The 27,880-nt window shown below is 35.2% G+C and overlaps 1 pseudogene; it reads left to right on the top strand.

The window, feature by feature from the left end:
• Positions 1 to 6,512: 6,512 nt before the first annotated feature.
• Positions 6,513 to 7,173, top strand: LOC148165967 (uncharacterized; annotated as a pseudogene).
• Positions 7,174 to 27,880: the final 20,707 nt, after the last annotated feature.

Raw genomic sequence — 27,880 nt, 5'->3', positions numbered from 1 at the left:
TTGAAAATTATTTATAATGTTTTGTGCCCAAATTTTTGATTTTCAAGTTTCAAACCACAACTAGAACAGTTTTTTTTCTCAAAACTCTCTGATTGAGGTGAACTACAAATGCCAGTTGAAAAATCTAAACCCACATTTACAATGAGCGACAAATTTTAGCCACCTTTGATGCTAGAAACATTTATAAACACCTTGTTTTTATTTTTATCTTTTCATATTCAGTCCGCCAAATGACTCCCAACTTAACACAACAATGACCGCCGATGTAAAATTACGCCCTAATAATAAATTACCATGAATAATAGTTCTTTATAATGTGTATTTTGAAGAAGGTATAATAAAGGCTATCCCAGAACTCTGATTAAATTAGATTATTAAAAAGAGGCTTACGGAGGCCACAATTCTCAACCAAAATTTCGAAGCCGCTCAAAACAGAGTTAAGACGAAAAAACGGTAGTCAATTCCGAAACTGAAGAGAATTTGAAATCGGTAACTGTGGACACATACTAACATCCATTGGACAGGTGAACAGTACACTGTCGTCGGTGACGAAATTAGGCTGGCCTCTTCTCCACCTCTAGAATAAGCTTTCGGGATTAATTGTTAATTTTTTATCCTTTCTCGAAACTATTAAACCTAATTAATTTTTGTTTTGAAATTTACCATCTGTATTGCTCTCAGCACCCTCCCACCTTGGGTCATAAGTTCTGGAACACTCTGTATAATAGTAGGTAATCTCTAATAACCCATGGATGCTATACAGGGTCTGCCAACACTATGGTCCCGGCCCAAAATCGATATTAATTTTGAAGCTATAAAATAGTATATTAAAACACCGAGTTTCATAAAACAAATTTTTAGGCACGAATCCAAGTTTCTAAAACGAGCGGCAAAGCCGCGAGTTTTATAATGGATGAGTGCCTAAATGGCCTTATAAACGAAGTTTTTATATTATTTTTCCTAATTTGTTCTTGTAACAGAGCTATTTTCGCTATTTTTGCATTCGTTTTCAGTGCTAGAATATCCATTTCGATACGGAATGTTAGAATAGCTTTGTTTCCATAGCAACTTGGGAAAGTTACAATACAAATTAGGAAAAGATATTTTTTGTACATGAAGAGGAAAAGAAACGCTACAAACTGATGTGGTCGGTTTTCCTCTAGTGTTAACCATATGTGAAATAAACGCAAAAAACTGCGTTTTTCAAGATCAAAATGAAGATAATGGTGGGAAACCCAACCTGTCTTGTTCCATTTTTCGCCAAACGGACGATAATGATATTCAAATTTGAATTAAAATGTGTGGTACCGAGATATTAAATAATTCTTAAAAATCGTTTTAACTATATATATACCTTTATATGATTTATGACCTGCTTCCCAGCCGCAAACTGTCCCCTAAGTGATTTATAATGGGCAATATTTTGACTCTCGTTAGAATAAGAAGCACTCAAGTATAGTTCAGCCAAGTTGGTCTGAGCTACCATAAAAACATAAAAATTAGACGGCAACCGCAACCGGACAGTTTGCGGTATTTTGTCATTTATGACAAGACATCTGGCCTGTTTAGGGATGCTGTTCTTATCGCAGGGTGCAAACTTGAGCAAATAAACCCCTCATTATGAGCACTTGAGGATCTTTTGAAGCTGTCCCGTTGCGGTAGCCCGCAAATTTTTATGCTTTTATGGTAGCTCAGACCAACTTGGCTGAACTATACCTACGAGATTACAGTTTAAAGGGCCCCCACAAACCTCGTTCTTGCACGACGTTTTTGAACGGCGGTTTCGACGGTTGGAACGAAACGGTCGGAAAAACCGAGGTCTGTGGGTAAAACTGTCGGTTCAACACGAAACGTTGAAACCGTTGTTCAAAACCGTCGTGCAAGAACGAGGTTTGTGGGGCCCTTAACAAACGCTCTAGTGCGGTTATGGCTTTGACTTTTTAAATCGTTTACAGCCACCTTACCGCAAACCCTCATAAACATAACAACGCTCAAATGGTTGGGTCTCATCTAATAAATATTATTTCCCAGCTGGTCAGTCATATAAATCAACTCCTTACAGGTCTACATATCGAGGTGATTTTGTTACTCAACTGACCTAAACTTACTCAAATTGATGATAAACGCAATTATATTAATTGGGAATACTAAAAAAAAAAAATACGTGTATTGGAACATTTGGAAATTTGTGGAGTTTATAAGTCTTGACTGTCTTATTAATAGTACCAATTTAGAAAAATTTAAACCAAAAACGAGTATATTTATAAATTTTTATTCGGACAACTGAAAATGTCAATTTTTTCAACACTGTAATTTCGTTATTTCTAGTGCGACAGGAACAAAATTTATGCATGTTGTTTCTTTTGTTTGTTTTAGTAATATCACTAATTTGCAAAAATTTAGATCAAAAAGTCGAATTTTTACAAATTTTCGATTTAAGACCAAAAAAATGCCAACAATTTTTTTTATGTGATTTTAACGAAATTTGTAAGATTATCACTCTCGACTGTCTTATTAAAAGTGTCGAATTAGAAAAATTTAGACCGAAAAAGAGAATTTTTAGAAATTTTGATTTCGAGAAGTCAAGAAAATTTTTTATTTTTTGACCAAAAATTTTTAATGACCTGTAAGTTCTTCATTTTTAATGCCACTACAAGCAAATTTGTAGAGTTTATAGGTCTTGACTGCCTTATTAAGTGTACCGATTTAGAAAAATTTAGACCAAAACGGAGAATATTTATAAATTTTTATTTGGACAACTGTGAAAATGTCAATTTGTAACACTGTAATTTCGTTATTTTTAGTGCGACAGGAACGAAATTTATGCATGTTGGTTCTTTTGTTTGTTTTAGTAATATCACTAATTTGCAAAAATTTAGATCAAAAAGTCGAATTTTTAGACCAAAAAAATTCCACCAATTTTTTTTAAGATTTAGTAATTTCTTTACTTTTTATACGATTTTAACGACATTTGTGGAGATTATCATTCTCGACTGTCTTATTAAGAGTGGCGAATTAGAAAAATTTAGACCGAAAAAGAAAATTTGTAGAAATTTTTTATTTGGAGCAGCTAAAAAAAATTACAAAAAAATTGAACGCGCATTAATTTCGACATTTTTGGTGTCACAAGAACGAAATTTGTGGGAGTTTTATTTAAGGTTAAATAGTCCATAGAAGTTGCTGAATTTGGGTTAATTAATATATCTTCGTTAGCCATTATTTCTAATAATGTATTACGTTTTTTTTGTAAAAACATTTTTTTTTAAAGTTTCACTTATTAAACGGGACTTAGGTCCACATAATCTAATTTTTCTTAGAAGCATAAGGAACCAAGTGTGCGACTTTCGACTATTACGCGCGATTTGAAATAAATAATCATCAATAACTCGCAATTCGCTTTTAAATTGTATATTTGAAAAGAGATTGAGAATATTTATTGCGGTTCATTTCAAGCCAGATGAGACCCAACCACTTGAGGGTTATTATGATTGTGGGGGTTTGCGGTTAGGTGGCTATAAACGGTTTAAAAAGTCAAAGCCATAACCGTACTAGAGCGTTTGAAAAACTGTACCAGGGTTGGGTCAGGTAAATACGCACTGTTTATAAAATGATTACTCATCAGTAATTAGGGGGTGGGGATTGGGGGAATTTTGGTAGTAAAATTTAACTGTGAAGAGCAAATTACTCTAAACTGTTTTATTGTGTGGTGAAGTCTCAAACAAGATGTCTTTCGTTTTCACTTTTGAAGAGAAAGTAGACATGTTTTTAATTTTTGGTGAATGTCGCTAAAATCCCAAAAAAGCTGCAGAACGGATTCATCCTAACAGGAAGATTTTCAACAGAATTATGGTTGTTTTAAAGGAGACTGCGAGTTTAAAGCCAAGGAAAAAGATGGTGGTCAATCGGACCATTACTCACGAATTAAACCAAGCAGTGGTTTTAAACATTGCTGATAACAACCCTCAAGTGAGCGTTAAGGAAATCTTCAGAATACCTATTATCCTTACCACATCGAACTGCATCAAGAACTCCATGGAAAGGATTTTGAAAACCGACGAGAATTTTGCTTATGGGCTCAAGCGAATTTAAGGGTAAATAGAAACTTTTTCCAAAATGTTCTGTTTTCTGACGAGCAGACATAACATGCATTAGTGGGCACCTGTGAATCCTCATTGGATGTTACAGCAAAACCACCAAAATCATTGAACGGTCAATGCTTGGGGTGGTATAATTAACAATCGTCTAATTGGTCCTTTCTTTTACATGGAACATTTGAATGGTGCTCGTTACGTTTTGCACAACAATTTGGAAAATTTGCCACTTAACGTTCATCAAAATTTGTGGTTCCAACAAGATGGCGCTCCTCCACATTTTGCCGAAGTTGCCCGGGATGATGTCAACGAACAATTTGGACATCGGTGGATCGGAAGAGGTGGCCCCTTCCCTTGGCCAGCGCGTTAATCGGATTTGACACCACCAGAAGACATGAGACAAAGAATAAGAGATGTCTTCCAAATGTTCAATGAAGAAAATCGGGCGGCAAGTGATCAAACTCTTTTGAACGTCGAGTACAAATGTGCCTAGACGCGGAGGGCCATCATTTTGAACATTTAATGTGATTAGATTTATATTTTGTGTTGTTTTAGTTTTGTGATTTTTTTCTTTAAATTCTGTTATTTCTTAGCTATGTGATTTTTTTCCTCTAAATTCTGTAAATAATTTTAAACCATGTTGTTTCTGAAATAAATTTTGTTTTTTCTACTATTAAATGTTGTTTTTTTTTCGATAATTTTTGTTCTATTCCAATTCTGTATAGCAACCGTCAAGATAATGTAGCGCTGACCTGCACAGATGACTTGACTTTTACGGTTTTTACGATGGTGCGGTGCGGTTGGGGGTTTAATTGTCGTTTCCCATTTGCAACATAGCAATGCCAATCACATTGCTCATACCTTGGCAACGGTTGCAAATTTGCGTTACCGCAGTGACTTGAAATCAACCCCTAAGAGTTAAAAGGATTTTTAAGAATTATTTAATATTTCGGTACCACACATTTTAATTCAAATTTGAATATCATTTTCGTCCATTTGGTTAAAAATGGAACAAGACAGGTTGGGTTTCCCACCATTGTCTTCATTTTGATTTTTTGCGTTTATTTCAGTTTTTGAGTATAAATTTGTTACTGCTATTACTAAAAGACTGTTATTTAGTTTTTTAAAAAAACTTCGCAATTTTCTTGAAATTGAAGTTATTTGATGCACAATTTAACAGTTTTCCATTTCACACTATATTTGACGTTATTTTATTATTTTGAAGAAAGCATTACGTATGTATCAAAACAACATCTTACAAAATTGGCTCATTTTGCTTTATAAATAAAGGAGATATGATTCCGTTCAATTTCATTATTAAAAGTTCGGTCTTATTCTGTGAGCAAAAAACGATTTATTACCTTAAACCGCAAGTAATGAAAGCAGTAAACCGTCGAAAGATTTACAAGTTCCATGGGTCATTTTGTAGGTACCTGCGTTTGTTACCAACCCTCCATTCCCTTGTCTGAATATTTAGAGCTTTTTAGCTACAGTTTGATTTTGATAAAAGCTTGATTGGTGATGAAGTCACAAGTAACAGTCAATATTTTTATACACCGGGAAAATTACTTCGTGTATTAAATCAGTAATTTCAAAAAACCAATCCTATTGTAAAAAATGCAAAACAAGTCAACTTTTAATTTTAATTGCGGAACTTTTGAATTTATATTTGTAAAATCATTTAGTTTTACAACTAGCACAACAGAAATTTTTATACAAGTAATTTTGGTCGTTGGTATGTCATCATTTTTATAGTCTTGACACAATTTGCGCCAATCATATGAAAATAACTGTTAGTGACAATTTAGACCACAAAATGAATTCGAATTTGGGCAGATTTAAGATCTATTGGCGTGTCTAATCGCAGTTTTACCGAAGTGCACTAAGAGCTCGATTTCAAGTCAGTGACGCAAAATTGCGATGACATAGTTGCTAAGGTAGCATCACTTTGATTGGGGTTGCTAAGGCGCAACTCTGATTTGGAATGCCGCAAGTCAACATGAAATCGGGCCCTAATTTGGTTAACGATGATGAACAACATCAAATTTTGCAAAAATTTGTAAACATAGAACTGGAAACACGTCAGAACTTGTTGACTCTATTCTATACAAGTCTTTAAATTTAAATGCCAAATCGATAAACCATGACAAAATACTTGAAAAAATTGCGAAGGCAGATTTACAAAAAAAGAAAACTTCATTTCTATACAACCATGTGGTCTATTCATAGGCAAAAATATGTGTTTTTTGGGTGTTTTAACAGACGGGCTCGTAGATAAAAACACGATTGTTGAAATAAAATGTCCATTTGCGGCTTACAAATCTTTCCCCTGAGAAAGTGTTTTACGGCATTTTTACGTTTGTATTTTCTCTGTATGTGCTTTTAAATTGTCACCTACTATGTGAAGACTCCTCTTAAGTAATGAGTGTGTGAATGTAAAAATTAACTATATTTTTATGTTTTAGAAACAAAACTCGTTCAAAAAAATTTACGTAGACCGAATATTCGGTTTAGGTGGACGAAATTGTGGAAAAAAGAAATATTTCGTGAGGCCCACTGAAGGGACCCAAACTCACTCATTTCCATCGCGACAGGGCTTGGAGCAGCGTGGTGGAGCATGTAAATGCAGTGGCTCCAACTCATAGGACGGTGGAGGAATTGAAAAAAAAATACGGGGTTTGAAATCCCGTACTAAACAAAAAGCTAGTGCCTATAAACGCAAGATTAGAAAAACGGGAGGAGGGGAGAACGAGGCCCCTCCGATGACAGAAATAGATCAAAAGCTGCTCGCGTTTATAGGCACAGAAAGCATTGAAGGGATTCAAGGAGGCATTGATACATTCCGAGACCATGGTAAGATAGTACTTTTAATATACTTTTTGCTTCAGATGCATAAATCTCGACTACCATCACAATGGTCTAGTGACTATAATCCATTTAAAACCATAGTAAAAATTTGAAAACTTTCAGTTTTGTTGATGTAATTATTTTAATTTGTTTTTAGTTATTAACGAACCTATTGCCTCCACCTTCAAAAATGAACCTATCCACCATTCTCCAAGCCCTAGTCACGGCCAGTTAATGTTTGAAGTACAAAATACGTTGCAAAAATATCTAATAAAATCAAAATCATAGATTTTAACCACTTTTATATTTTGAATCAAATTCATTGACAATAGCTGGTTGATTAATTTTTCTGTTGCACAAACAACAATGTATCCTATTTTATTTTTACTATTATGTAGAATCAGTTGCTCATTCACCTATCCCTACCAAGAAATTACCGCCTCTACAAGTTGCAGGACCAAAAAAGAAGAAAAGCACCAACATAATTGCAACAGAACAAATGCTGAAAACCACGGAGCTGCTCCTGGTGATTCGGGAGCAAAATTCTTTGCTCTGGGAGCAAAACACTGCTCTCAGACACCAAAACTTGCTCCTGCAGGATATGCTTAAAGAATTTAAGCAATATAGAGGAGACATTGTGAGCGAAATTAAAAACTTTTAGTAAGAAATGATTAGACATGCCTGTAAAACCGGTGAGATACTTGTCATATAAACACCTTTATCCCCCCAACCTTGAAAAAATGAATGTGTTAAGGGCGATTCAGTTTTGCTGACGTGGACAGTTCTATTGTGTACATGGAATATACAGGCTGTCCAGAAAGTGGCGCACCACCTCCGCGCTCCATATATTAATGCTGTATTTGAGTCATTTTAGCGTGTTTAAGAGAACCCTCGCACCGCAGGACAAGAGTGAACTCAACAGATGGAACCACGAACTCAGCCGGATTCTCAGGGAAGAAGAAAATCGGAAGTGGGAAAGGAAAATGGAAGAACTCAACGAAGAAGATCATCCACCATGAAGAATGGCAAGAGCACTGAGGAAGAAAAGAGAAGAAATCGAAGACAGGGAGAAGGCAGAAGTTTTCGCGGAGAAGATGGAAGAACAATTGACCAACAACCCCTCGAAGGACAGAAATGGAAACCGACCACAACGTCCAACATCACCTCCAGATACCGGAATGGTACAGGATGGATGAAGCAACCGAAGAAGAAATCGAAAGAATCATCAAGGACTTCAACCAGAAGAAAGCTCCGGGAAAGGACGGAATCACCAACACGGCAATCCAAAAATTGCAACAGGTAGGTAAACAAGCACTACTGAGAATAATCAATGCAATTTTAGGTCTCCGGAAGTTTCCGGAAGCGTGGAAGGAAGCAAGAATCATTATGATCTACAACCCAAGAAAGAAGAAGAAGGATCCCGCCAGCTACCGACCCATCAGTCTGCTCTCCAGTCTGAGCAAGGTAGCCGAACGAGTCATCCAAAGAAAAGAAAAATCGTCCCGGAAGAACAACACGGATTCAGAAGAAGACACCAAACAACAAGGATCACAGACTTCATCATCCAAGGATTCAACGTATCAAAAATGACAACAGGAGTCTTTTTGGACATTGAAAAGGCCTTCGACATAGTCTGGCACCAAGGGCTCGTCCGGAAACTCATAGACTTCCGGATCCCGCTGGCCTACGGTAAGTTAATCCACTCGTACCTTACTAATCGCTGTTTTCAGGTCAAAGTCAATGAAGAGGAATCCACCAAGAGGTGGAGCAAAGCAGGAGTCCCTCAGGGTTCTGTCCTAGGGCCGCTCCTGTACTTGCTCTACACCGCGGACGTTCCAACAACGGAGGACACCGTCATCGCGACGTTCGCGGACAACAAGGCCATTCTGGCCCAAGGAAGACACACGGCAGGACTCGCCAAGAAGATCAACACCCACCTGAAGGAAGTTGAAAAATAGACAGAAAAATGGAGTCAAGGGGAAGAAGAGCAACGGATTCATTTTCACGAAGCGACCAAAGAAGCACAAACCAGAAAGAAGCATCAAGTTCAGTGACGAAAACCAATCCCATGGAAGACGGAAATCAAGTATCTTGGAATCACCCTGGACCAAAAACTTGACTTCCAGAAACACATCAATGAAGCAGAAATCAAGGCAAAAAGGATCAATCAGGAACTCTACCCACTCCTCAATCATGATCAACGAACAAATCCACAATGACCTGAAGATTCCACCCATTGAAGATGTCATCCAGAAAATCGCCAGGAGGCACTTCGAGAAGGCAGCAAAACATGACAACCCAACAATTCGGAAGCAAACAGAGGAAACCACCACGAAACGATTCAAAAGACCAAGACTCGCGATGGAAGAAGGATAGAAGAAAGAAGAAGAAGAAAAGGTCCCACACTGGAAGCACAAAGCCCACCGAAGATGAAAGAAGAAAACCACCGAAGAAGACAACAAGAAAGAAAAAAACCACCACCGAAGAAAAGGACCCAAGACTGTGGAAGAACACGAAAATCGTGAAGACCACAAAAATGACCCACCGACAAATGAAGATGGGTCATTTTAGCTTACTGAGCCAGTTGTTTTTAAATATTTGAGCCGCTAGCGTATTTTGCATAAAAGTATGAGCTTGAAACAAATCATACAAAACGTGTGTTGTTCCCCAATGTAGAAATATCTCAATAACAGCACCAGATAAACTGTTTATTAGTCTTCCTCAAGACGAACAAACAAGAATGGCTTGGCAACGAGCTATGCGGCGAAGTGATTTTGTGTCGAATAAAGGCAGTAGATGCTGTTGTCAGGACCATTTCAATGTAAGTAATGTATGACTTGTCTGTTGAAATCTCAAGGTTTTTTAATTATAGTTAGAGGAAGATATTGCAATTATATAGGGTGTTAGGTAACGTTACGGCCATAGACTAATGGGGTAATTAAGGAAGGCAAACTGTCTTGGAATCCGCAATTAATTTTATTTTTTTCGTTTTAGTTAAAAAGCTACAAGGCTTTAAAGCTGACCAATAGAATGGCGTCAAATAATTTTTCAATTTTACAGAAATCCAAGTAGCATTCGGACCAAACGAATAATTTGTCACTTTCCCGTCACATTTGAAGTTTTAAATCAGTGGCGTCAATAAAAGGCAAAAACAATAACGCAATTTTATTCAAAAAACAGACAATAAAGCAACACTACAATAGATGTTCAAAATGGCCACCATCTTGTTGAACACATAATTGTAAACGAGGCAACACATCTTGGAGCCAAGCTTTCCCGAAAGTATTCGTTGAAATTGTGGAATTGGCTTTAAATAAGTTTAAAAAGTTCTATTCTAATCCAATTTAGTAATTATGGAAGAGTTCTATTGGATTCTGAAAAGCGTGTGTGCTTCATATAAAGCGATCAATTGTAGTGGGCATCTGTAATTTTGTATGTGTTATTGTAATGTTTTTTGAAATCATTCCTGCAAAAGAAAATCGAAAAAAGTTTATTATCAATATTTAAAAAAATGGTGGGCATACACCTCCAACCCTCCCGAGGCCCGCAGATGCCGTGGGGGATGTCGGGAGGAAGAAACAATCTGTCATATACCGCAAGCTTGTCCCGTAGCTAAAGATGAGCGTCTTCGCCGCCACAATGCTGTGGCATCCAAGGTGGCCACTCACTGCCGTCGCAACGGCCTAGAGGTTTTGGAGGAGCCCCACGTCAGACATCCGGATGGCACGCTGTATAAACCCGACTTGGTAATCTCGAATGGAATGGGGAGTGCGGTGGTGGCCGATGTCCAGGTCAGCTGGGAAGTCGGGCCCAACATGTTCGCCATCTGGGAGGTCAAGCGGGTGATGTACAACAACCCCAAGTTTAGGGAGGCAGCAAAAAGGTTGTGGCAGGGGACCGAGCTCACATTCACCCCCCTTGATCCTGGGCGCTCGGGGCATCTGGCCGGATTGCAACGGGCCAGCGGTCGCTGCCTTAGGAATTGGGAAGACTGCCAGAAAGAAGAAGCTCAAGAAAGGTCGAAGAGTACGTAGCTCTTTTAATCTTTTCAGCTACCAAAGCTATCCATCTCGAGCTGCTCGGAAATTTAACGTCAGACTCCTTTTTAGGCGTAATCAAACGATTTATGTCCCGCAGAGGAAATGTTGCCGAAATTTTTTGCGACAACGATGCCAATTTTGTAGGTGCCGAAAGGGAATTACTCCGGTCACAAAAGTTTCAAGAAAAAATATCCGACCCATTCGTATCAAAGGGTGTAAAATTTAATTTCATTCCCGCCCATTCGCCCCATTTTGGAGAACTTTGGTAAACGAGTTAAAAACATGAAAAACCAAATGAAAAGAGTAATTGCAAACGCGACGAACCTCGCCAAAGACGACCTAGTGTAGAATTTGAAGACAATTTACTACGTCTACGATGGAAGCTGGGGCGAGTAGTAGAGGTGCACCCAGGTAGTGACGGTTGTGTGTGCATAGTGTCAATCAAAACAGCAAGTGGCGTAATTAAACGTTCGGTAAAAAAAGTGTGCGTTTTACCAATAGACAATAATTAGTTAGGAGTTATTGATCAAGTTCATTAACCCTTAGTTTTTTCTGATATTTTTTCATTATGTTCATGCATGGTCACTGTTTTTATGTACAGATATTTTAGTTTTAGGTGTGTTTTGTTTCATTTTTAAAGTGTTTTTCATTTTTTTCAGTGTAGTCATAAGACATGCCTAACTTGTGTATAATAATGCATTATTCTATAAAATGTAATTTCATTGTTTATTCGAAATATTTATTTATTAATCAGCCTCTTTATGTTGAAGTTTTAACTTCAAGGAGGCGGCGTGTGAAATATTCCATTCCACCCCATTGGTGGTAAAACCCTTGACGGGTGGGGCCTTTTAGATTTTAGTCAGTTAGTTTTAAATAGTCTGTAAGCCGTCAAACAGTAAATACCTACAAAAATCGAATTCAATTTCAATTCTGGTCCTTCGAATATATCAAACCAAGATAATCCACAGCGTGGTCAAGTAGATTCGAATTTAGTCCTCATATCTTCAAATCCGTGAATAAAGTCACCACAACGGGTAATCCAGGAGGGTTTTGCTCCATTCAAATTTTGATTTTTTTTGCAGAATTATTATCTACAGCGGTCTCTGATATTGTAGTTAAAATTTTTGTACTTTATTCGGGTTCACCCTGTATTACAAAGAGAATGTCTTCAATTAAGAAAACAATTTCTAGAAATAGCTAACATAGATCCTCTTAGATACATTACAATTGCTGGTGTGTGTATGGCTAGATATAGATCAAAATTATATTAAGAAAGCAGTTGTTGATAATCTAAAAAAAGATCAATATTCTCCACAATTAATTTCTTGGTTGAATAGTTTTGATATTCCAAATATAAAACATGCATTAAATGATAATGAAGTGAAAATATGTGGATCAAAAGTTGATGGCTTTGATAAAAAACTAATACAGTCTATCAATATCACGATTGTTTTTGGCATGGTTGTACAAAATGTTATAGTTCAAATTTTATTAATAATAAGAACAAAACAACTATGGAAGATCTTTATAAACAAACAAGAGAAAGAAGCGAGCAAATAAAAAAAGGCTATAATTTAATACAAATTTGGGAATGATATTGGATTAAGTCTAAAAAATATAAAGAAGAAATGAAACAAAGTTAAAACAAATATAAAGAAATTGAAGAACTTAATCCTAGAAATGCATTCTTCGGAGGAAGAACTAATGCAACAAAACTGAAAGTTAAGGGAAAGAAAATAAAATATATAGATAATTGTAGTTTATATCCAGTAGTACAATGTTATGATGATTATCCAGTTGGACATCCTACTAAAATATTCAAACCTCCTTTGTATAATTCAAATTGGTATGGTTTAATCAAATGTGCAATTTTACCTCCAAGAGTTTTGTATCACCCCGTTTTACCTGTTAAAAATAAATCCAAATCTGGCGGTGAAAAACTAACATTTCCATTATGTCAATTGTGTGCAAATTAACTCATGAAGACCGAAGGCCGAATCAAATAGATAAATGTACTCATACGAAATCTCAAAAGAATTATTAAAGGAACCTGGTGTACAAAAGAAGTAAAAAATTGAAAAAGAATACAAAATAATAACTATTGATGAAGTTTGGCATTTTGAAAAAAAATCGAGTTATATGTTTAAAGGATATGTAAAAGCATTTATGAAAATAAAGTTAGAGAAAATGAATGGAGAAATGATTTTGAATCAGAAGAAGAATATAGAAAAGCTGTAAAAGAAAATTTAGGTATTGAATTGGGTAAAATAGAAAATAATCCTAGAAAGAGACCTGTTGCAAAAATATGCTTAAATTCCTTATGGGGTAAATTTGGTCAAAGACAAAATTTGAGCGCGAAGAAAACTAAATGAATATCCTAATTTCCTCGATCAAGTACTATTCAGTGAAGAGGCCAAATTCAATAATAACGGAGAAGTAAATCGCCACAACTGCCAATATTATGCCCAAGAAAATCCGCACTGGATTCGTGAAACACACTTTTAAAATGTATTCTCAGTTAATGTTTGGGCTGGCAATATAAATAATCACATTATTGGTCCCTACTTTTTTGATGGGTATCCTAATGGTGTAAAATGCTTGAATTTTTTACTATCTGAGTAGCCTGAACTGTTAGAGGATCTTGATCTAAATACCTGAGGAAATTTGTAGCTGCAACAAGATGTCGCTTCACCGCATTACCATAGAATTGTCCTTGAATATTTAGATCAATGGTTTAGAAATCGATGGATAGGTCGAGGGTCTGAGAATATGTGGCCACCTCAAAGTCCCGATTTGACACCATTAGATTTTTTCTATGGAGGATTATTAATCAAAGGGTGTATGACACACCAACATTAAATGTGGAAGATTTAAAAAAACAGAACACGTCAGAAGTGCAAAAGCTGTCACAACACTGTAGAGCATTAAACTATCTTTTTTAAACAGAATTAATGCATGTCTTCGCCCAAAATTGTTTTTCGCCAGTTAACGTGAAAATTGTAGATATTAAACGATTAACTTCAATTAGTAAACCTTGTGGATATGAGATGTGATGCTCCTGCAAGATCGATCATAAAAATCGATTGATTAAAGAAAATCAAGGCAACCTCTTTGGAAAAGAAGAGCTCCTACACCATGAGATTGAAAAACACAAAGTTGCATTTAAAATCAATATAAAAAAGTATTCTATCAAATTTTATAATGAGGAGAATTTTAGAGTTTCAATTTATCTACATTGCAATTGCACTCCCTCAAATTTTTATCTGATTGACAAAATAAGTAACTTATGAGTATCGGAGGAGTGTAATTAAAAAAATGCCCTCAGTATCAGTATTTTAACCTGTTTTTTGTTTACTTTTTATATTCCTTCAATTGAAGTGTGTTTATCATTGCAAATAAAATTTTGTATATACTTTTAATTAGTTTATATTTTCACTAATTTTAAAAACAATTTACTTTTTTAAATCCTTGACATATTTGCTTTTCAACAGGAGAATTTTTTGATTGAAACCGTATTCATCTCTGTACTGAATAGGTCCATATAATATTATAATCATAATTCATTAATAAAAGTATATTAAAGAACGTGTTTTATAATGGCCAATTTGGTGCACGAGTTCCCGATGTACAAAACGAGCCGTAGGCGAGTTTTGTAATGTTACGAGTGCACCAATGCCATTATAAAACAAGTCCTTTATACTATTTTTTCGAATTTGCACCCTTTTTTAATAAAAAAATTAAATTTTCCAATTCTTAAGACTTTTCGTTTTACACGATTGGTAATGGTTTTGTAACCACGACTTGCCACTTGATTTTCAAATTTAATTTAAAATTTAACATTTATTGAGTTTCACTGTCACTGAATTTTGATATAACGTAACTTAACCTTACAGCCAGTATTCACATTTATTATATTTAGGTACAGTTATTGTTGGCCGCAAAGAACAATTCAATTATATTGATACATTTTTTGTTCACGGATCAATTTATTAAACACGAATCGTAAAATCCAAATTGACCAAGAACTTGACAAGAAACAGGTGACTAATTAGTTCTGCCAATTCTTAAAAAAAAATTCCCACTGTGAGTTCTTTTATAGATACCTATAAACAACTCCAAATTGAGTACTCTAATGGACCTATTAAAGCGGCAAATTCGAAAAATACAGTTTTATATCAATTTTACAGACAAGGTGTTTTATCCCGGCGGAAAAATCTATCAATTTTCTTTTAAAATCGTTATCCACATAGGTTTGTATAATATGCCTTCTACCTTAAAAACAGGACAGAATCATTGAAATATCTGCTTTTTAAATATACGTTTAAAATTAGGGGAAAATCTTCGAAAAATCATAAATTTTAAATATATCTTAAAAACGGAGCAAAATGTTAAAAAAACAGTGTTTTGCTTTTAAAATATACCTTTATAAAAGCAAAATTTGTTTGGACGAAATTGTATTCATGTGTTCTAGATTGACCCAACAAAAAACAAGGTAGGTGCCTGCCTTAAAATTTTAAACTTTTTAAAGATACTTTAAAAAAATGGGATAGATGCCATAAAATTTTAACTTCTTAAAAGACCGTTAAAAATCGAAGATAAAATGCTGAAAAAACAAAGTGTGCTGAAGAAGCTGTTATAGTAGTTTTGTGCATTGTGGGAGTTTCATCCACCAGTTTTGCCGCCCCTTCGCCTACGTAAACAAAGAAAGGTAAAAATCGTATGAAATTACAACATATCAACAATTCTACAATGTTTGACGTGTTAATTTAGATGGACAAAGGTAAAGGAAAACAGAAAGCCACTGCCTCGGCAAAAGAGCCTGATGGTGGACTTTATGCTAAAACATCTAGCGTTCGCTCGCCATCAGGTCTCTGACCCCGCCAAAGTGTTCAACTTTTGGGAAGAACTAACCCAAAAGCTGAATGCGTCTGACAGAGTCCGGAAGGACAAAAAGTAGTGGCAGCGGGTTAGTATGGTTACCTCTTAAATCCATAATAATTTTGTATGAATTTTAGTGCTGGCGGAATTAGAAATCCTCGACCTGACCTGGCCTTTTGGAAAAAGCAGGAACAAACAGGAGGTGCCGGCCCCAGTGAGGATCCAGATTTAGTTTTAGTAAATCAGCTAGATCTGAAGATCTTGCAAATTCTGAGGCCACACTATGCTGGCGATGAGACCGTAGAGCTTGGTTCTCAGGTAAGTCTTCACATTAAAGTTCCATTTTTGCAAAACCAAGAAATGGACCAATTAACATTTATTATATTTCAGTTAAAATAACATTTTAGGTTACTTAAATAGATTCATGTAATAATTAAGATGAGTTTAATTTTTGTTCACATTTACCTATGTATTATAGAAAATCCTTGTTGAACCTGTCTCTCAACACTCCGCACTTCCAAGTTGTGCCGGCGAAGAACATCCTACTGTAATTGTTTCATAGAAAATATTCCTTCCCTCAATAACATTCGTTTCTTGTAGAATCCTTCCCCAATTACCATCCACAAGTAGGGCTAGTCCTGTGGCCAGGAGGGCCTCAAACAAAGACGAAGCCCGAAGACACCGTGGGTCAAAAGTTGCTGAAAGCAGAAGATGAGGCGAACCGTCTTCGCAGCCTCCTGGTCAAAATAGGGGAACGCCAAGCTGATGCTCTCGAAAGATTGACCAAAACAAGTGAAACATTTTTAGATCTATTTACAAAATTTGTTAATAAATAAAAACTTACCAACAATTTCGTTTTCTTTCAAAAAGCAACCTCACACATGATGGATGGAATAATTATTTTTATTGCGCTTGTGCAAGTTGCGAGCACAGAATAGGTAATACAGAACGCTGACTTAACGTAAATTGTTGGTTCCAAGAGAGCGCCATCATGAGTTATGCCCATGTACTAAACTGGAAAAAAAAAGATAAAAGTTCCTCGTCGGGGTTCGAACCTGCTTCGCTTCTTCCCAGACTGGTGAGGACTTTGAAGTCTCTCGCGCATTCCAATGCGCTACATGTGTTCTTACCCACATGGCATAATCTATGCAAATCAACCGACGACTGCAACTTTGACCTTGGCACTTAGCAAATTTGTATGCAAATTAATAAGATTCGTAATTGACGCGCTGTATGACAAAAACAAAAGATCATTCGCTTCTTATCGCACCCATTGAAGGAGCGCCATCCAGCCGGGAATAAAATGAATTAATTAAACAACAAAGGTGATAATAAGATGAACGTAAGTTCGAATCTCACAAAATTCATGTTACAAAAACCCACTTTTTTATTATATTTAACACGTGTCTAACACTGTAAGATAACGAAAACGAAGTGGTTAACAAAATACACATCAAGATCATATTTAAAGAATTTATTGAGAAAAGTTACACATAATTAATGTGACAATGAAAAAATAACATTTCAATGTTGAAAATTTCTGAATTTCATACAGTTAAAAAAGCAAACAAAAACTGTTTCTATGAGGTTGTATGGTGATATACTCGTGTAAAAATCTACCCTGAATTTCTATACATGTTATTTTTTTTAAAACAATAGACACTAAAAATATACATAATATACACAATTTAAATGAGAAATTTACAAAAAATTTACAGAAAATCTTTAATACTACTAAAAAGTAATTGAAAAATTTAAAACCAGTAAAAACTTAATATCTACTTTATCAGATGGACAAAAATAGTAGATTTTTGTTATACGGCAGAAAAGTAGTACTTTTTGTCGAGCAATTAAATTGTATGCAAAATTGCGAGACAGTAAAGCCACTTTTCGGCCAAATAACAAATAAAACTTTTTCTCCAAACGTTAAATTCAGTTCCACGACCGACAATGAGTGAACGCAAATTGAACTATAAACATGGATGGCTATGCATGTAGTTGTCATTGATGACATTTACTGTGAAAAATATTGGTTTCAAAGGGTTTCAAAGTTAAGATCGTGCAAGTGCAAGTGCAAAATGTAAGTCTCAAATAGTACCCGTCACACAAAGTACTTTTTCTGCCTAGGTAGCAAAAGTGTTTCCATGTCAACGAGCGCTTTTCATTACTTATAACAAAATTGCCTACTTTACTGTCTACAAACGACTAAAAAATAGTGACCTTTTGTGACGTTTGGAGAAAAAAGAATTTACTAAAACTAATCTTAAATTTTTCAATAACACCATCAGTAAACACCAACAAAAATATTTTTTAAGCCAAATTAGGAACCTACGCTGTGTGCACCTGTTTCCATTTATTACAATTTATATTCATCAAAAATAAACACTAATTGACGATTATTAAAAACTACTTTGTCACTAAAATGATCAAGAACACTACAGTTTGAAATATTTACAATGAAAAAAAAAGTAATGCTTTAATTGCTTTAAATTGAATAATAATTGATAATAAAATTGTAATAAATAGAAATATCTACGCGAAACGATCATATATATCGCCATTTCCAAAATTACTTCCGAAAACGTCGGTATATATGATGCATTTCTTTCTCCAAAGGATCTGGATTTTCAGGCAAAGTGGATTTACCAGCAGCGAGCTTATTCAGCTGTTTTACGTAATTGAAAATGTAAATTTTCAAAAACAAATGAAAAAGTTCAGCTTTGACTGACTCGCTGTGGTCACATGCATGAAAATCAAAATCAATTGTCTCTCGTAGATGACTAATCACTCGGGCTGAAATTTGATTATGATAAACAGCGGAAGGTATTAGAATTTTCAAATGATTATAAAGTTTAAGTAAAACTTTAATCACATTGATGTTCATATACTGCAACCGCCGCTTGTCATCATCATATTCCCTCAACTCCACTAATCGATGATGAAGCTGATCCGGCTCTCCATAATGTTTTAAGTTACGTAAGCAGATTTCACATTCGTACTTCTCAGGGGAGATGTGGTGAATGAGAAATCCACCTATATAACCTAAAACATTAGTGTCTGTTGACACTTCAGCTTCTTCATCAATTTGTGGAGGAAACCACCGATCGCTCCCAGTCTGCCTTCCACTTTGAACATTTGTTTGACCTAAATAATCTCTAATGTTAACCTGGAGTTGTTCAGTGTCTGCCTGACAATTGGACCCGCGAGAATGATAGGACTGAAAATTCCTAATAAGAAGTGTCTTGTAAAAAGGAATAAATGCATAACAAGATGGATTCGTGTTTCGTACTCCACATTGTCTTATTTGACCAAAAAAGTTTTCTAACGGGTCCTGGTTAAAAGCCCGAGCCGGAAAAGACTTTACACCTAGTTCGTTTAGAATTTTTTTGACCAATATAAAACCATCCAGAGTGCGAATCCAACCATCCAAAACTGGAGGTCGGGCTTTATCAGATGGTTTTGATTTTATGAATTCCATACTTGAAAAGAATTTTTTCCCTTTTATCCAGCACTTCAAATGAGGCGATTTCAATTCTACTTTTCCACGCAATGGAGTCCAAGCACACTTTCCAAAACCTCCGTTAACACTATCAAAAAGACTATTCAGAAATGCACAGAGAACGGCAGTCTGTTTGGCATCAGGTGGTAAAACCTCTTTAACAAAACCAGCCGCAAAACCCATCATAGCAGCAGCTACCGATCTGCTAAACACCTGAGCACACAATGATACTTTCATTTTTTGGACGGAATTTGGACGAATATGAATTTCAGGAAGTTTAGGTGCGTGTCGCACAAGTTCTCTCTTGTCCAATTCATACATTTTTATCACGTGTGCCCATTTTGCCACCATTTGTTCGTCACCCTCCTTGAACTTTAAATTTTTTGTAAGCAAATTATTTCTCATGCTTTTTAAGAGATGAGGAGGATCAAATAATGGAATAACTTTGTGGTTTCTCACAATTATTACATTATTTTGTTCCCCCTCATCTCTTAAAGAGACAGATTGGCGCTGCTGCCGTGTTTGTTCAAGGAGGGTGTCAATCGCCTTAACATTTGTGGTGCCCTGGTCACAAATTGAGGCGACAATGTGCAAACCAGCATCAGTAGCTGCTTCTACAATGGCCTTGAAGTAGCAGACTATTGTTTCTGCCTTCATTGTGGACTTGCAAAATGCAAACCCTATAGGTTGTTTCCACCTTCTGACCACCCCGCGCAACATAAAGACAGTAACATGATCCGCTACCTCATTGATGCGTTCCCAGCCATCATCTGCAAAACCCATTATTGAATCGGAATATCTTAAATAATCCAGATGCGGTTGAAGAGACATTTCATCAAAAAGTAGATTGCAAAATCTGAATTGCTCATCTTGTTCTACTCTTTTCCGCAACACTTCAAAAATGGGTTTTGAGATGCCTGGCTCGACTGGTATTTTGTTAAGTACAGTCTTTAAGGTACCGACAGTTGGTAACGTAAACAATTTTGATAGAAGATTGTACGTCCTTGGACCACTCTTCCATAAAGCAATGGCATCTGCCTTGTCCTCGAACGTAAATCTTCTACCAGAAGGTTTACGTCGCAAATTCTTAATTTGGCTTAAAAAAAACCTTTGCTGGAATGGTGTCAACTCCTCTAATTGCTTGTGCAACCCCGTGTTCGCCACCGCTTTAGCCGCAACTTTTATTGAGTTTCTACTCCGGGACAACCGATTCAAGCGTTTTTCCAGCTTCTGCGCCATGATGTACAGCTTCTTGACGCCTGGTAATGTGAAGCTGGCCTTGGTTAAACCGAAGCGTTTCAAAAGCGTTTCTGTAAACAAAAGATACGTTAATATAAAGTTTGGATAAATCAAAATATCTTACTTTTCCTTGTTGTCCCGGCACACGGGGTTACTGCCTGCTGTAATGGGGGTTCTGTAATGAAAATGTGTTAATGTATTTATCGGAACAGGTTGAGTATAAAAACCCACGTCATTCCATTGTACTTCATAAAAAATAGAAATAGCGGAGGAAAAATTTTAATAATAGGTTAAATATGCGCAAAGTTTGGAAGTAAAAAATTTACATTTTCACAATGTCTTTGAGGTAAAAAACTATTGCAGGTGCATGTATCGTAATTAAAACTTGTGAGGATTATTGTTACACACAATTTTGTATGAATAAAATAAAAATTAGTGTACCAAAGTTTACCTTTATACGAAAAATATGCTATAATAATTACCTGTTGGGGTGGATGGCCTTAGTTCACAGATGCCCTGAATGCCTTCCGTCTCCAGCATTACTGAAGAAAGCGTCGACTGCGCTCTCTCAGGTTTCATTAACACTAAAATAAAAAAACAATTACATAAAAACCATTAAAGTAATCAATCTGATTTTTATCTTACATTTTCTAGGGGTCCTCCCTACTCTTGGAGACTCTTCAATTTTTTGTAGGAAGAATAAATTTTCCTTTGGAGGAGTTAAAAACTTCACTTCAACAAGATTTTTTTCAGACGGTCCAGGACTGGGTATATAATCAATACCTCCCGACGTGCTGGGACCTAATTAACATCAGATAAAAACAAAAACAAAAACAAAAAAATGATTACCTGGCAATGAATCACGCTTAGGCATGGCTGTTGGGATTAACCGATTTGACTCCACATCAAAATCTTCAGATGTAAGTGCTTAAAGCACACCCGACCTCTTTGAAATATTTGATGTGGAGTCAAATGTAAATAGCGCGGATTGTCCACAATATCCACCCATTTTTTAAAATTATCATAATCCCTGTTTGGATTCGGAAAACGATATAGTGGCCTCGTTCGATTTCCGCAATTTACAAATGAGCAAGAATTTGTTGTTGATGTACCTGCCTAAAGAACGAAAAGTTTAACTTTTTAATGCTAAATGGTGAAAAAACCGCTTACCTTTGACATGCTCAAACGAAAATTATGAACTTACAAGCTAGACAAATAGCGAAGAAAAAAATAATAACTTGGAAACACAGCGAACTATTCAAAACCAAGTGAAACAAGAGAATGAACGCACGGAACACAAATGGGTATAAGGGTGGTGGACGGTCCGGATGTAATAAAGCAATAAACTCGCCCAAAAATACTAATGCAAAACAATTTCAGTTCCTTTCACGATAATCTGGCAATGCCCCTGAACAAACCCAGGCAGATTTTATTGCAGTAAACCACCGATTGCCATAAACGGCTATCAGATTATCGTGACGGAGGCTCTACCAATAGATCCCAGGGCAACTGATACTCAACCTTTTTAATGATATGATGAGTAATATAACCATTCGATTTTCCGGATTGTGTTGGTTGTTTGCTCCAGTAACTTCTTTAGTGGTAACTAGATACTTATGAAAAAGCGCTTCCACCTAAAAATTACTTCACCCTGTTATACCACATGCGGAAAAATCCCTAAAAAAATAGTTAGCGATTCGAGACAGGCAAAAAGTGTTTCACGATCATTCAGTACCTGAAGATCATCTCGCGTAATTGTGACTACATGATGATTTCTCTTAAAAAATAAATCCAAGAATTGTAGCAACGGCGACTTACAGAATAACTGTACTCACATCTGGAACCCATTGGCAACCCTACAGGGTAGTCCTTTAGCACGTCACACTTGTCACAGTATTAATGACTTAACTGAGACAAATTTACTCACTTGACAACTTCCTCAATAAATTAAGCATGTTTCTCGCTAACGGCATTCGGATTTGTAAAGAAATGACCGCCTCATTGAAAATAATTTCTTACACGCATTTCGGGGAAAGTTAAACCTTCATAGTAAAATCAAGATCTTCTAATGTGCCTAATCATAAGTTAACCAAAGTATGGAAAAATAAAATTTTGGAAATTATTACCCCCAACCACCAACCGACATTAAAACCCTTAGAACAAAAATGTACCGAGCAGGTCATTTCTATATTATGTTGAGGACTGTTACCCTAATTAATTACCCAAGTATTAATTAAAATCTCAATACGTAAATTAGTGCATCATGGTCAAGTTACAATTAAGCACTCCAAAAGATCTTGAATATACGCAAACATGGTGAACCTAAAACATTAACAAAGGTTTAATGGAATTAATTTATGATCCAGGATTAAGTTGATCACAAAATACTACCAAGTGACTACAAATCATCAAAATAAACATGAACGATTGTGACTTTGATTATGACAGTTAATTAATGACAATTTAGCATTAAATTAGAGTTCTGTATTACCTACATTTGACGTTTTGTCGAATGTGGCGCCTCCCTAGATTTATGCCCACACTAAAACAATTAAGAACCAAAGTCGCCTATAAAGCTTTTACCCCGTGGTTGCGAGAAATTGTATTAGTCTGAAGAAAGCAACCAACAATTCTTTTTTGCACTGTATTTTTTTAATGTTTTAATGTCATTTAAACTTAAATTTTGTTCAAAGAAATGCTTGCCCCTTTCTGTGTTTAAAACATAAGATAAAACATTAAGATGCAATTGCACCCCTGACTACGCAGAAAGGGACTGAAAAATTATAAAAACGTCTCTCAAAATCTTGGATGTCTGGTCTGGTCTGGGCTAGACCAAGCAAGTGGAATCGCTCCTTAACAGACCACCGACTTGTCCAGACACTTAAATAAACAAGTTACAACTACCAATGAGTTTTACTGTAAAACACACCACATAATGTTTTATACGAACTTCTTCCTTAAATGACAGTATTCCTTTTAGATCTCTCCTAAGCCTGTGCATAAGCATGACCTTTAGCCTGAATTAGAATCATTACTTGCACTCTCACCATCTCCACAAACACCCACTACAGAACAGTTTAAATTATCAACCTTTGCCATCCACAAGTTCCAGGTGCAATCCTTCAAAAAGAACCGAAGAAGAAATAAACCGTCTCAAAGCACACCTGGTAACGATGGTAGAGCGTCAGACGGTTGCTCTGGAACCGTTGGCGGACACAAATCTGGCCATTCTGAATGTTTTAAATAACTTGGTGAATAAACAAAATGCACAATAGAAGTTGTATCTTACTTTTTCTTTTGTTACAAATACTGAACGATGGTACGTAAGGTCGTAACGTAACAACTACTTCTGCGTTCTGGATCACAAATAATCACAGCAACATCTGGATCACAAAATAATTTAATTTAATAAAATTTAATGACCAAAATGAGACAATATTGCAACAAAGTGTGAAAGAAGGTAATGATCCTTGGGGTACATAAATATTTGATTATTGATGTTCATTATTACAGAAACAGTGCAATTCTTATTTCTCGAAGATAACAATGAGAAAAACAGAAAAAAAACCTGCTAATTCTAATACAGCGACTGAAACTACTACAGAGACTGATACCAACACAGAAACTGAAACAAAATTTCCGACTGATTCGGCATACCCTGGCATTAATAAGTGTAATTGATGCACACGACGAAGAAATGAAAACCGAAAACAGTTTAGGAGCATCGTGAGTAACGAACTGTGGAGTCAAAAAATTGAAGTAAGCATCACATTACTAAAACCTAATTCAAATTAATTAAGCAGTACATTTCAGCATTCTAAAGTTTCTTGCAAACAAAAGTGACCAAATCACTTGCGTACATACAAATCTGTGAAAGATCTCAAATGGAAAACTGGAAGAGGAACCACAAAATTTCTGTTTCGTGAACAAATGGCACCTACAAATGTTAGTCCACATACGTTGGATATGGCAACACTAGACAACGACATACATGAATTAAGAATCCATTAAAATACCAGGAACTGCAAATCAAAAAACAATAACAAAAAAAGAAGGGTGCATCCAACCACAGAATATATAAAATTCAAGAAGGGGTATTAACGAAAATCAAGCAAAAATAATTGCAGAGAGAAACAGTAGTGATACAAAGCCGGTATTTCTGGTCATCTGCCAATCAGGCGCACAAATAGCGGCGGGAAATTTAAAAGTGTCGCCGGTTGGAAGCGCTGCCGTTAGTCCGTGACATGTGCGGGCGCGCCTAAATGGCGGGAGATTTAAAAAATTTAAACTTGACAGTAACTTTTGTTTGATGACGGTGGGAATTTGATAGCTGGCGGCGGGAATTTTGGCAGATGTCGGCAGGACATTTGACATACGGAATAGCGGGAACTTTGAATTTGGACATTAAATTTTGCAGGTCAAGATGGCGCCTTTAAATTTTGAATTTGGGAGATGGCGGAAATTTGAATTGACAGATAGTTGTAATTAAATCGATTTGTTATTATTTATTTCGCTGTCTATACAAAAATCAATCAAGTACTGAGACCAAAAGTTAAAATTGTCCGTTATTTTGCTTATAGTCTGATTTCCGCGTAATTTGTTTTTTGGAAAAACCGCAAACATTGATAAGACCATACGTTCAAATATCCGAAAATATCAACAACATAAAGCGTGCAGTGTTGAGCTATTCTTGAAATGTAACTATGATGATAATCTGTGCTTTTATGATTTCTGTCGTGATGAGAATGTTGCTGTGTGGTAAGAAGCAATAGAAAATTTAAACAACATGTACTTCATTAATGCAAATGGTGCTAAGCCAATACCTCCAGCGTTGAAAAACTGGGTGAAGACTTTAGAAGGATTTTTGGACTTGTATGAAATTTTAGTAGAAAGTGGCAAGTACAAGTTTTTCTTACCTAGGGCGTTTAATCAGGACGTTTTAGAAAATGATTTTGGAAGAGTTAGAAATTATCGTCCTCGCGCAATTAATCCAACAATTTAGAGATACGTTTAAATCCCTGTTAATAAGAGATTTTTTTGGTTCAAAATCGATAGGAACAAACTGCGAAGCTACCAATGTTCCAGATTTGTTTAATATTCGAGGATTAATAAACAAAATGAATAATTTTTGCTACGACCGGACCGAAACTGATGTAGAAATTTTTAATATATGTAAATATATTTCAAAATTACCAAATTATGAATTAGAAAAAAATCTACACAGGAACATTATTGGTTATGTTTCTGGGTGGTTAGTCAAAAAAATTAAAAATATAATGTGCAATAAATGTAAATCGGCAATTATTAACACCGAAGTTGCTAATGGACATGAACATAATTTAATTACCGAAAGAGACTACGATATTCTCCAAAGAAAATTACAATATTGCAATTTAAATTTTATTCAAAATATTAACAGAATTTATAATATTTCCAAAATTGTATTAGGTAATTTAACTTCTCATACAAACATCAGATTCCAAATTTTAAAGATAATTCCTTATCATGTTAACTTTTCTTTTAAATGTTCTCATAAAGCAAAAATTGAAAACGAAATAATAACTAAAATTGTAAATTTAACAATAGATGTTACTACTAAGATGGCCCCTTGAGAACACAACACATTTTTAATGCTTTTAGCCTGGTTTTCAAAGTAACTTGTGAAAAGTTAAAATTTTTAAAGAATTTGCCCGAGTTTTCGAACTCACCCTTTTTTAAAAAAGTCAAAATTTTAAGAAATATATCCTGTTTTATCAAACGTGAATACGGTTTCGGCCAAGAAAAGTTACCATTTAAAAACACTTAAAATTCGCTTTTTTACTGTTTTTTTTCTGTTGGGCTACTTCAGACCAAAATGATCATGATTTTGGCCAAACAAATTCCCCTTTTAAAAACACTCAAAATTAGGACTTTTTTCCTGTTAGGCCTCTTGAGAACACAGCTACTTTTCAAGGGTTAACAGATAAACAGAAAAATCGTAAAAAGACTCCCATTTTCAAAGGTTTTACCCTGTTTTGAATTTTGTACTAGTAGCCCCCTCAGAACACAACACATTTTTAATGATTTCAGTCTGGTTTTCAACGAAACTTTTAAAAAGTTAAAATTCGGACAAAGTCCTCCTGAGCGAAGCGAATTCCCCTTTTAAAAACACTTAAAATTCGTCTTTTAACCCTGTTTTTTCTGTTGGGCTGCTTCACAACAAAAATGTATTGGGCCACAAGCCCTTCGAAATACTTTGTTTTTTAAGCACTTTACCCCTATTGTAACTCTCTACTTAAAAAGTTAAAATTTGCCTTTTTTGCTCAGTTTTTCTATGATGGAGTCACTTCAGCAAACAATGGGGAGTGATAGATCACCCCCCATAAAATTCAATAGAATTTACACCAGTTTTCAAGACGGTTAAAAAAATGTTGATTTCCAAGGCTTTTAGACAAGTTTTTTTTCAACTTATATTTTGATTCTAAGATTAAATATTTTTTATAATAATTGGGGCAGCTCGAATTATTGAAAAACAAACAATTTGAAGATAAAATAGATTGGAAAAAGATATCAAAGCACCCAAAATTATCGGAAGACTTTATTCTTGAATTCTTTTATAAAGTTGATTGGGAAAGGGTATTAAAGTACCAAAAATTATCAGAAGATTTTATAAGAGAAGTTCATGACTTTTAGACCTGTGGAGTCGTAGAATTTGACAATAATAAGAGAGCAATAAAAAGAAATGAAGATGTTAAAAATATGTGATAGATCACAGACGATTAATTAGTTTTATTATTTGATCGATAAGACCACATTTAAATCCAAAAACTGTCAAGTCAAATTTATCAGATTTAACTAGTGTATTTGAAATATCATCAAATTCATAATACATTTTATCTTTAAAGAAATATAAATTTCTATATCTGAATGCTCTGCTTATATTTGGAGGTATTCCAGCAAATAATTCTGAAATAAGGCCATTTTTCTTTGATCTAAACAAACACTCATCAAACTCAATTTACAAGACTTTATCATCAAATATATATGTTTTTCCAGAATAAGTTCTAAATATTGCATCAATTCTTTTTCCTTTTGGTATTCCTAAATTTTCAATAGATTGACCGTTATATCCACTTTTAACATTAAAACTTGGAAAATCAATTAAATAATATAAATTTTTAACAACCATTAAAACATCGCCTAAAGGTCTTTGATAAATATGTGAAATTTCTTTAAAATCATTTGGTAAAAAATATAAATAATCTTTAATTAATTTTGGTTCTTTATCATAAGTCATGTCTTTTAAA

Source organism: Gnatocerus cornutus, unplaced genomic scaffold, assembly GCF_029298725.1.
Source record: "Gnatocerus cornutus isolate USDA-ARS CGAHR unplaced genomic scaffold, icGnaCorn1.1 ctg00000063.1, whole genome shotgun sequence".
Classification (NCBI taxonomy): Eukaryota; Metazoa; Arthropoda; class Insecta; order Coleoptera; family Tenebrionidae; genus Gnatocerus; species Gnatocerus cornutus.
Note: the sequence above shows the minus strand (reverse complement) of the source record. Positions and strands in the feature narration are given on the sequence as shown.